This window comes from Chroicocephalus ridibundus, chromosome 3 (assembly GCF_963924245.1).
Source record: "Chroicocephalus ridibundus chromosome 3, bChrRid1.1, whole genome shotgun sequence".
Lineage (NCBI taxonomy): Eukaryota > Metazoa > Chordata > Aves > Charadriiformes > Laridae > Chroicocephalus > Chroicocephalus ridibundus.
Window position 1 is genome coordinate 53735741 of NC_086286.1, and position 12553 is coordinate 53748293.

Sequence of the window (12553 nt, forward strand, 5' to 3'; positions counted from 1 at the left end):
GATATTATTGCTTATACACCTTACTTCGTAAGTTACCCATAGGAATAAAACCAGCCATTTTAAGAACAAAATTCTGTTTATTTTAGAAAAATCTGATCTTCACTTGGAGACTCAGAAGAAAAACTACAAGAAAGAATCCTGTAACCAACAAATATCCAGCACAGCACAAATATCAATATTTGTACAGGATTTCCAACTTTATAGGTATTAACATAATTTGTTTTCCTATTCATATCGGGAGCAGAATTCTAAAGAAATTCAATGGGTCTCTACTGTGAAAAAAAGGTAGAGAAATTAGGTACCTATTTCTAATAGGAACCTCCCTCCAATTCTGAAATACAAAGTGTGCTAATCTTCCCAAGTTAAAGACTTCGTGAGGGATTTTGCACGCTATCCTAGTTTTCTTCCCATTTCCTTCTTCTACCCATCAGCACTCTGATATTACACACACTTAGGACAGCCAGAGAGAACCAGAAGTTGTTTTCTTTCAGGCTGTCAAAGCTCTGAATACAGCTAAGAAGTGATTCAACAGCAAAGCACTTTCTCTGAACAGAATATGATCCTCAAAATCACTTGGAGATCGATCCATCTCTTTAGGCATCCACTTCCATCTTTAAAACACTGCTTAGCTGCTACCCTAGTTTTCCAGTGAGACTATATTTTGGAACTGGGTAGATGCCTCCTCCTTCACGTCTAACAAGCTTTGTCACATAGACTAAGCTGAAGCTCCAAATATCCTTAAAAAAACTGTCAGGTTAAGCAAACAAATACCCAGCTCTGAATTTAGGGCCAGTAATCACATTCTTACGTGAATTGTGGAAGAAATATCTGAAATAAAGCCACCAAGAATTGAACTTGGGTTTTACAATTCTTGTGTAAATCCCATAGTCAGCAAGTAGCAGACATACATTCCCTGTTTGCAGCTATGATTCATTTTCCTTCCTGCTTGACTCTGAGCAGATCTGAATCCTGGTCTTGCACATCTTAGCTACTGACTTGACTGCTTCAGTCTTTCATGTTGAAACTGATCCATTCATGAATAATGAAAATTAATTGAAACAGACACTTGAAATTAAGTCCTTTACATTTGCTTTGACCATCTCACTATTGGCAGGCATAGTGCCAATTATATATTTGCATCTTCTCACCTGCACTGATTGTTAATCTCCTATAGGAGACTAAAAAGAACAATTGCATAATACCTATTCACCTACGTGAATGAAATCAAGTCCCTGTAACGAACCATGTAGAAGAAGAAACAAATGAAACTCACATTTGCTATTTTCACACCATACATGATGGCTTCTCTGTAATTTTTGCTCATTGGCTTTTTGCTTCACAACAAAAAACACCTTTCTCAGATGCTTTTAGGGTAAATATCCCAGGGCCAATTCATAAGAAAGTTCAAAAATAACTACACGAAGCAACCTGCCATGAAGATCTTCACAGAACAAGAATCAGAAGACATTTAAATTCCTAAATTGATGGGGTTTGTATTTCTTGAGGACATTTAGCATGCTACGGACAATACTTTTGAGATGGTAAAGGAAGTCTGCCCCCAAAGTCACTGAGAAGAGAAGACAACAATGTGGCAACTACGAACTTCTGGTGACCAAGCCTAAATCAGAGGCCAAATTGCTCATTACAGCAAGAAACTTGTATCAAGTAAGAAATGGCCAGGCAGTCAAAATATCATTGACAAAAAAGCAGGACCAACAAGCAGCACTTTTTTCCTGTTCTCTGTCAATAGGACAATAAGATGTTCTTCAATATTTTTAGGTTCTAGTTTGTAGTTTATAAGATTATTAGATTGCATTTTTTGTTACAGAATATTCTAGTTTCGGAAAATTGAAAACAAAACCTACAACACCTACTTGTGTCTGGGGAAAGCTTTAAGATGTGAAAGAGACAGATACAATTAGTATTGTGTGGGCTTTTTTTAAACTGGGGGAGAGGCTGTTTCACAAGGAAAAACACCTTTATCAGATAATGTCTGATTAGATTATTTATTTTATTTTTAGAATCCATTCCTTACATGGATTTTTAACAACTCTTTCAAAATTACAAACTATTTCTGTGGAAAAATATCCTTGATGGATACACATCCATGTTAGACTACTGAATCAGGATTTGCAACTATTTTGCTCAAAACACATATAGTAGAAGCTCTACTTTCTTTTCTGCCACTCTTCACTAATAGCTCCTCTAACTGTATCTACCAGTTATCTTTCTTCTCAAAGATGTGATATTTCTGATACTATGAGCAATTTTTCTCAGGTGGTCTTTGCCCTTGAAATATGCTTTTTCTGTTTCAGATATAAAGAAAGCTTATGTGTTCAAAAGCTTGTCAATGTTTTTCAGTGATAATAGCTGGCCAATAAAAGATATTACTTTTATCTACTGACTCCGTCTTACAGTCATGCATTATGTATATGTATGAATGATATATTAACTTTAAGGTGAATATGATTTCTGTGTTTAAAAACAAATCGGATTTTTACACATGACACAAAAGCTCTATTATGAAAAAAATCTCTACAAAATATAAGTATGAGAAGCTGTTGATCATAAAGACCATAAAAAAAATTGTGTGTACTCCTCACTTCTCAATTTGTTCCAAAACCATAAGTGTCTGGCAACTGGTATGGCTCTGAAAAGGACTCTGATTTATAACTCCTTTCTTGAAGTGTCAGCTGTCCAAGCATACAGCCAATTTTTACTTAGCATTTTGTGCTCAATAATAACTCCCACAATATGGAAGCCAGAAATATTTTGCCTTACATTCTACAGAGTGAAACCCTTTCCTTCTGTGTTTACTATTTAGCTGTTAAAAGTAGCTATTATACAGCTGTGCAGAGAAAAATGCGATTTTTCTGTTTATGCCCACAAAATTCTTTTGTTTTTCACATCCACCCACAAAAAATGCTGATTAAAGCCCAAATTCTTGGTAAAACTTTTCCATATCTGATAATAATGCTGCAACCATGGATTTTAAGACGAAATCTCACAATAACTATGAACTTCTGTACTAGTGGTTTGTAAGTTGTGAGAACTCAGCCTCTGAATTTTCAGTAAATAGGCCAACTAATAAAAATTGATATATTATTATAAAAGATGATCACACAACAAAACCAACTGTATTGTAATGAGTAAAATCTTCTGTTTCATGAAACTTCCATGTCACTTATGTATACTACTTATGTATACTAGGTGGAAAAGAAACAACATACAGTTTATAATTGCTGCTTTATCAATATGTATAACCAACGCACAAGGTGGGAGGAAACTAATGGCAGTATCACCAGCAGAAAATCTTGTCCAGCAGAAAAACTGCTCCTATGAAGCAGCTCATAGTGAGAGGCAAGTCTGCTGAGATAATGAAAACACAGATAAAGAGTCTAGGTTGTATACACTAAAAATAAGCTTCATGGCTAATCTGCCTTTTAGATGAAGAAAGCAAGCTATTTGAAAGAACCTAAAGGTTTGACAGTAAGGATGCTATTGGCCTTTCTTAAATAATCATATTCAAAGTAATTTGGTAATCTATAAGGCAAACCTGAGTTTTAGAAGGTAGTGTTTAAGATACATGAACAAGTTAATTTTCCATCTCATTTCACACAACTGATTACATAATACTATACGTCTTTGATATGATTACCCAAAAATTGGACCTGATCTCCCAGAAACATTATATCTAACTGTTTATGTACTCATTCAATGTCTTTATCTAAGGTATTAAAATTAGGTATAGTAAAAGAAACTCTGGAATTGTTGGCTTGATAAGGACAAACAAGAGTTTTTATAAGGATTGTAAAGATTTTGTGAGGTTTCTTTGGTAAAATAATAGTACCTTTTAAGATTTGTTTTCTGCTCTATACAAGCTATTTCATCTCTAATTTCTAGGTTGATGGAAAGAGAAAAGCGGAAACATTCTTGAAGTGTCTCGGTTTTGAACTTCCTTTCTTATTTTTCTTCCAAGATTTCTTTCAGCCTTCTTTCAAGGTTTCTTTTTTTTTCCCAGTATCTTCTACCCATAGTCAAGATGAAGCCTGTACATTGCACAGGCTTTGGATTCTTGCTTTTAGTACACTTGTCTCTTGATTCATAAGAGGATGTTAGTTTTAATCTCCACTATGGAGCAAGTAATGCTCACTAGTATTTTCTACACATGATTAGATGGAGTTCTTAATACAGTAACTTTGCTTATGGTACTTATGGTTCAAAGAATTGTTACATAGTTAATAATTTTGAATTTACTGCATTCCCTATTGCCTCCATGTTGGTTACAAGAGTAATGCTGTCATCAATAAAAATAGTTGAGAAAAGCTAGGGAGAGATATTGTTCTATTTTATATAATATAGCAAGATATAATTCAGTTTTCCATAGTATTCTCTGTATCTTGATGTCCTATTGCTCTTTTAAATGAAATTGGAAGACAGTAACATTTAAGTCTGAAAACTGAAGAGCAGTATGATGAAAAGGTTCCCAACTATGATGTGCACCTTAAAGTAAATGTAGTTCTAAACTCTTTTCTCTTTCTCATTTTAGGGGCACATAATCAATAATTATTTTCTAGATATTATTCCTATCTGCCCAGTGAGGTTCCTTCTAGCTCCAAAATGAAGCAATACAACTCTGTCCCTGCAGACGAATTGCCCCGTTTGCCTCCCTCCCTCTCCATTGCTTTCTCTCAGCTGACATTGCTGCCTAATCCGTGTGGATTCTTTTCAAAATATGGGGAAATACTCATAATAAAATACACCCACTTACTTTTGGCTCATTCTTGATATGTATGAATGAGAAGCATGACTGAAACAGAAGTGGTTTGAATAAAATTGTTTGGCAATATGGCAAAGTCAGTTTATTCATAATCTACTGTAAGCAACAATGGCTAGACCTGGATATAATCAAGACCTCTGTAATATTATTGAAAAACAAATACTCACATTTATGTCATTACAGCAGACTAAGGCTACTGAGATGAGGAAAATTAATAGTCAGGATGAAGGTCATATTGTTCCCTAAATAGGATCAATGATTGGGTGAGAAATGGGGGCAAGTAGAAGGAAGATCTAAATTTGTGTGAACTCCTCCCCAGCTAGAGACAGGGTTAAAAACCAGCCTGAAATCTCTTCCTATAAATGCAACCTAAGATTAATTTTTATTTAAGAAATGGGTTCTGAGCTACATATGTGAATCTCTAATAGTCTGTGAGCTGTGCCATACAGAAGATAATCTAGGACATTACTGGGGGGAGGGGATTCTATCCTTGCATTTTCATAAATCTTTTTAATTGTACTGCCTGGATTTAGATTTTATAAATATACACTTCCCCGATAATACAGATCAGGCAGGTCTTGCCAATATACGGGAGGGACAGCAGGATGACAAAAAACCCCTGGATTATGAGATATAGGCCTTATAGTATGACATGCAATGTTAAATTGACATACTAATAGCTAGGATTTCTGCTACAGTATAGGAGTTCATCGGTGTGATGTAGTAAGACAGAAAAAAAAGCTGAACAGACTAATTAATCACTATGATGCAGATATGAAAAGGGCAAATACTATTTTAAATTTATGAGATATTTCTAGTATAGATAGAAAAGCATTAATGCTACTACATAAAGCAGTTGTGAGAGCCTTGTTGTTGTTATCATCAATTTGCCCTAATATAAAATATCTAGATTTTATTCCCGTTAATTCTTCATTGGAAATAACAGGGACAAACTGATATATAGGAATACCCCAAACTGAAAAAAGTAAAGGAAATGAAGTGTTTGTTAACTTGTTCTTATTTATTTGGATTCTGACCACATTAGATTATCCGAGTCTAGTGATTTCTAAGAAAGCGTGTATAATATACTATTATTCTAATACAGCAAATAGCTGTAGACTACACTTAAAGGATTACTTTCTTTTAATTGACGGGTAGCATTAAAAATAGAAGATGAACGCACCCTGAGAAAAGTGCTCTGTAAATATGACTCTGACAAATGTGGAACATACTGGCGAATTGTTTGTGTGAAGCAAATAATGGACCACATGATAACCTCAGTGGCAGACAAAAGTATCTCCACTACTTCAGAATGTATGCTTATATAGTTACATACTTCTTGCTACTCAAAGGCTTGCTGACATACCCAATTGTTCCATTTTTTTCCTTATATAATTTATTAATACGTTGTAAGAGTTCCACAAACACAATAATCTCTCTTATTTGCAATTGCCTAACAGGAGCATTACATGATGTGTAAAGATAACTTGCACTTATAATAGCCATGCAATATTATATGTATCATATACACCTACTTTGAGAGGTGAGTGGGAATTAATGACTCCTCGGGGTCCATAGCCCTGTGGCAGACTAAGTTACAACCTCAGCGGCAACATCTGAGAAATACCCCCCAGCTGAACTTAGGCACCAGCAAGAAGCAGAGGGTAAACTCTATTCATAGAATCATAGAATCATTTAGGTTGGAAAAGACCCTTGGGGTCATCGAGGCCAACCATCAACTCCACCCTATGAAGTTCTCCCTTACACCATATCCCTTAACACCACATCTAAACAAGTCTTAAAACACATTCAGGGATGGTGGCTCCACCACCTCCCTGGGCACCCTATTCCAGTGTCTGACCACTCTTTCTGTGAAGAATTTTTTCCTCAGGTCCAGCCTAAACCTACCCTGTTGCAGCTTGAAGCCATTCCCTCTTGTTCTATCACTAATTACCTGTGAGAAGAGACCAGCACCAACCTCTCTACAATGCCCTTTCAAGTAGTTGTAGAGAGCGATGAGGTCTTCCCTCAGCCTTCTCTTCCTCAAACTAAACAGTCCCAGCTCCTTCAGTCGCTCCTCATAAGATTTATTCTCCAGGCCCTTCACCAGCTTCGTTGCCCTCCTCTGCACTCGCTCCAGCACCTCAATATCTCTCTCGTATTGAGGTGCCCAAACCAGACACAATACTCAAGGTGTGGCCTCACCAGTGCTGAGTACAGGGGGACAATCACCTCCCTACTTCTGCTGGTCACACTATTTCTAATACAAGCCAGGATGCCATTGGCCCTCTTGGCTACCTGGGCACACTGCTGGCTCACGTTCAGCTGCTTGTCAATTAGAACCCCCAGGTCCTTTTCTGCCAGGCAGCTCTCCAGCCACACTTCCCCAAGCCTGTAGCGATGCATGGGGCTGTTGTGGCCCAAGTGCAGGACCCGGCACTTGGCCTTGTTGAAGCTCATACCGTTAGCGTTGGCCCATCGGTCCAATCTATCCAAGTCTCTCTGTAGAGCCTCCCTATCCTCATGTAGATCAACACTCCCGCTTAGCTTCGTGTCATCTGCAAACTTGCTGATGATACACTCTATGTCATTATCAAGGTCATCAATAAAGATGTTGAACAGAAATGGTCCCAACACTGAGCCCTGAGGGACACCACTTGTGACCGGCCGCCAGCTGGATTTAACTCGATTAACCACCACTCTTTGGGACTGCCCATCCAGCCAGTGCTTGATCCAGCAGATCGTATGCTCATCCAGGCCATGAGCCACCAGTTTTTCCATGAGAATTCTATGGGGGACAGTGTCAAATGCTTTTCGAAAGTCTAGGTAGACAATGTCCACAGCCTTTCCCTCATCCAATAATCGGGTCATCTTGTCATAGAAGGAAATCAGGTTCGTCAGGCAGGACCTGCCTTTCCTAAACCCATGCTGACTAGGCCTGATCCCCTGCTTGTCCATTATATGAGTTGTAATGGCACTCAAGATGATCTGCTCCATGACCTTCCCTGCTATCGAGGTCAGACTGACAGGCCTATAGTTTCCCGGATCCTCCTTTCTGCCTTTTTTGTAGATGGGCGCTACATTTGCTACCCTCCAGTCCATTGGGACCTCCCCAGTCTAATGGGGACTTCCCTATAGAACGCACAAAGGATTACAATTGTGAGGAAGAAACTTCCAATTTTGCAGACACGTAATTAGACATCAGTGGACACCTCGTCTCTGAAAAGGAAAGCAAAGAGGATAATACAGTCCCAGTAATAGGCAAGGGGAGGAGGCTAGATAGAGGTTACACACCCCACACCTTGCCCCCCCAACCCCCAAAGGCAGAGTTTGAAGGTAAGACAATAAGGAGGTGGCTGCAAGACTCTCCCACTACCCTTTTAAGGAAGATATATTGAACTTCATTTATTTACTTTGTGCAATATGGAGTTAAATTTAAATTTTATCAGAACAAGAGTGGACCAGTTTGTCCATCCTAACAAAACACATACAATGCAATATGTCAGTATAGAACTAATATAAAATTGACTTTTTGGAAAAAATATTCATCTTTTGCTCAAAGAATGTTTGCTACCGTTTTGATAAGATGAAACCTAACACTCTCATGTAATTTTTCAAGAATTAATTGTGAGGTAAATCAGGAGAGAGTGTCAACTGATTCTATCCTATTCGGAAAACGAGTGGCCAAGTGATTGTGTTCTTATTTTTTGGTGTTCATTTCCTTTATTCATGCAAAGCTGTCTGTCAAATTAAACTGAAATTATTTGGGCCTAATAAAAATAACATAAATCAGAAAAATTAGAGATAAATAGGAACACTGGGACAAAGACACATAGAAAAAAGTGTCTGTGGGAAAAGTTTAAAGCAATTATCTGAAGATTTCCTTTGTTTTAAAAATTAAACTATAGCATAAAATACCAGAAAACCTTTCACAAATGTAATGCACAACTAGAAGTGTCCATCCATCCAATGTTGTCATAAGTTTCAGACGTACGCATGGTGAAAAACTGGCAGGTTTATGGCTTTAGAAATTGCGGAAGCTTATAAAACATGTCATTAAACATTATCATTTGCGTTTTCACACACAATATTTTTTTAAAATGTAATAAAAACCATGAAATCAAATGGCTCAAACACAAATTAGAATAGTGATTTTTCTACATTAACAGCATCCTATGAGACTTCCTATCACTTTGTGACTCTTGACATTTATCTCTAGGCAGGAAAGTGGGCAGAACGGCCATAACAAATAGAATAAAACAGTGGTAATGTGTTCACTCTTTCCAACAGAAAAGGAGATATTTCTTCAAATGATTTAAGGTGACTCTACATTTATATCTTACTTTGGAGGTGTTATGCAATTTCAAAGTTGATCCAAACAGGGAATAGTTGCATTTTGCAACAAAAGCAAACGTGCAGCAAACATGTTTATGTATATAAATGTGATTAAACTATTTATTTTTTTAAGCCTTTCCCATTATTCCTTTATTCTGAGCAATGTAAAGGGGTTACTGATGGTTCACTACAAGAATAGACATGGTATACTCTTGCTCACGAATTCCAAAAGTATGTTGCCATATAGGGATTTCTGAGCACTGTCAGAGAAAAAAATATCATACCTATCATACACCTGTTCCAATCTGCAAGTATTTAGGTTTTATTCCTATACCACCAAATTGGAAAACTTCTTCCCTCACATTTTATTAATCTCCAAAGGTGTAACTGTACATTTGTGGATAACATTATTATTAAGCAAGGAAAATTGTACAAAATGGGAAGGAGACATAGTCCACAGTCCATTCATTTCTTAGTGTACAGTTAATCTTATTGATTTCACAGAGCATTTGGATAATTCTCTTAATGAGAACAACCCACTTTTCAGGTTGATTTTTAAAAAAGAACCTATACCTCTCAGAAGTCTAATCAGAATCCTACATGTACAAGAAGCCAGCGACTTAACTGGTTGTCTCATAAGTTTAGCAAGAACTGAGAAGTTGGTTACAACACTAAATTAAAGGTTTTATAAGTCTCTTCCTCTTATGAAACAGGCGTGCTAGACACAGAGCAGAAATCTGTTGACTGTACCCTGCAGATTCAGCTTGTTGCAAGCAATCTAAAGCACAGTTTTAAGAGTTAACGAAATAATAGATAAAGGATATCTGGCTCTGTAGATATTGAATTAAGATTTCAAAAAGCTTTCAATAGAGTCCTTTTCAGGAGATTATTAAGTTAGTAGCCACAGGAGGCAAAATGAAGTCCTTTCATGAATTAAAAGCTGGTTACAGTAGAAGAAGCAAAAAGGCTAATGGTGGAGTGCCCTGGGGATTAGCAGAAATGATGCTGCTTAGTATATTATCACAGGCCACAACAATTTTAAATTAAAAGTATTACTCAGAATGATAGAAGTGATGGAATATTGCAAAGAATTGAAATTGGCTGATAAAGTGAAATGATTTGCCAATGTGGTAAAGATACAATGCAAGATAAAAAAGTAAAAACTATACATTACTTTTGCATCTTATACTGCTGCAGCTTCGGGTAATCACATTGATTAATATTAAGGCCAAATCATGTTGATAACTATGCAAAAGTGGTTCTTATTTCAAAGACTTGCCATTAACAGCCTGGTCTGATTTGTAAAAAGCCCAGCCTGAGGCAAAGGTCAACAACATAGGCAATATTAAGTAAGATTACTTTCTAATATGAGTACTTTCTTGAATAAAAGTTTTTAAAGCCATGAAAAAAATGCACACTTTTAAAAATCTCATTTTGGTGATACTCATTTCTAACTGCTACCATCTTGAATCTTCTGGAAGCCATAAAACATTCTGAATTGTGGAATACCATTTTGTAAGGAGACTTTAAATGATACATACAGTGCTAGCCAAAGAAAGACGATAAAGATTTTTATGGACTTCAGTAACACAATCTTCCTCAAGAGCTTCAGGGGAGAAGTTCATTATGTTCATATAAAAAACGAGGCTTATTTGGGAGGAAAGTGAGAACAGTGAGAACAATTCTCGTCTCTACTTCCAGAGCTCCCCTTATGAGACTTGCTCTCTGCTTGGTCTGTCAGTGGAATGAGTCCTACTTTGTATGTTATCCTCTCTGAGGGGAGCATTCCAGGAGGAAGGTGTTTGCCACAGAAGATAAGGTCATCCTCTGGTGACTCGTTTTGGTTCTACTGTTGCCACATTGGCGCTGCAATGTGCCACATTGGCCTACATAGGAGTTCTTGACTGGAGCTAAATAAAAATTTGTGCTAACTGAACAGAATAATCATCTGAGCTGTCACAAAGAGGAGTACTCATCATTCATAGAAAGTTGGTGGGCAATTTCATCTAATTTTGGATTAATTTAAGTGTGCTGCTTTTGGTTATACAATTATACACAATTCCACAATTAATCCAATGAACACACAGAAGATGAGATCTACAATATTTTAAATGCATATAGTAAAATCTAAATGATTTATACTATGGGTTCAGTTGAGAGAATAATTTGTCACAGCAAATTGTGTCACATAAAATATGGCAAAGCAAGTCACTACTGTCAGCACTTTTGCTGAACTTCTAAAAGGAAATCAACACAACAATATCAGTTTAAAAATCAAAACACTGACATCTAGACAATCTCCTGCCAGCCTTAAACTATTCCATTTTAAAAATCAAGTCACAAATGTAAGGTGCACAAACTACTGGACATTCCTCCACTTCCTAGAAGCTCTAGCATAGGGCTCACAACTGAACTTTGTTTTCATACTGATTAAGCTTAATTAAAGAATAAATATGTGTAAAGGTGACCCAATTACTCGGGACTCCTAATTGTCTATCTCTAGAACTAATATAACTAAGCAGCAAACCGAACTTCAAGTGAGTTCAAAAACCCTTTAGTCTGCACCCAACACATTTTGCTCAGTATATGTATTTCAGTGGTATTTCATGTAAAAAGGAATCACAGTAATATTGAACGCTATTTTGAATATTATATATGGTGAAACATATAAAAATTATTCACTTGTTTTTTGTGAGGGTGGATGACGTTACTCCAGTAACTGGAATACCTTAAGATGTGTATGCTTCTTTAACATCTGAATTCTTCACTCTCCTGGAACTGAAAAAACACATTTCCAGCAAGGTGAAGTCAAGCATACATAAAAAGTGTCTGACCTACCTTGTGGCTTCTTCAGAGCCCCAGGAACTAGATTAAGCTCTGTACTGATTGACAGGATCTCTTGAAGGGGGTAACTTTCATTAAACTCTTAACGATGTTTAAGGCCAAGGGATTTTCAGAAAGTGCCAAGAAGCTCTAAGGAGTTTGTGGCATATGTTGACAAAGTAATTGCATAACTGATTGTCTTTTGACTGACAACTCTTGAAAATCATCCCCCAACTTTTAAAGTGATTTAGTGGTACATCCATTTGGGAATCTGTTCCACCGACGCAATAGGTTCATTTAGTTTGATTTCCCATGTATGAAAATTACATTCCTGCCCAGGAAAGAGTAATGTCTGAACACTTACAGATAACCACCCAGAATCCAGAAAGATACTAAAATGTATTGAGACAGTTACCATGAATGCTGCATATCTAGGCCAGGAACTCTTACATCTTACCAACAAAGAAGTTCTGCAATCAGATACTCCTGAAACAAGTTGGAGAAAGCAGGACCATGATGTGTGAATCTTCACTAACTTAATGAATAATAGAGGAAAACCAGAACATTCTCACTGCCTGTAAGCGTGTCTGAGAAGAAGAATGGACTGTCTAAGTT

At 36.9% G+C, this 12553-nt stretch overlaps 1 protein-coding gene across 5 annotated transcripts in view; it reads right to left on the minus strand.

The window, feature by feature from the left end:
• Positions 1-12553, minus strand: part of PACRG (parkin coregulated) — a 250918-nt gene that overhangs the window by 111573 nt on the left and 126792 nt on the right. The gene's annotated exons all lie outside the window — the stretch shown is intronic.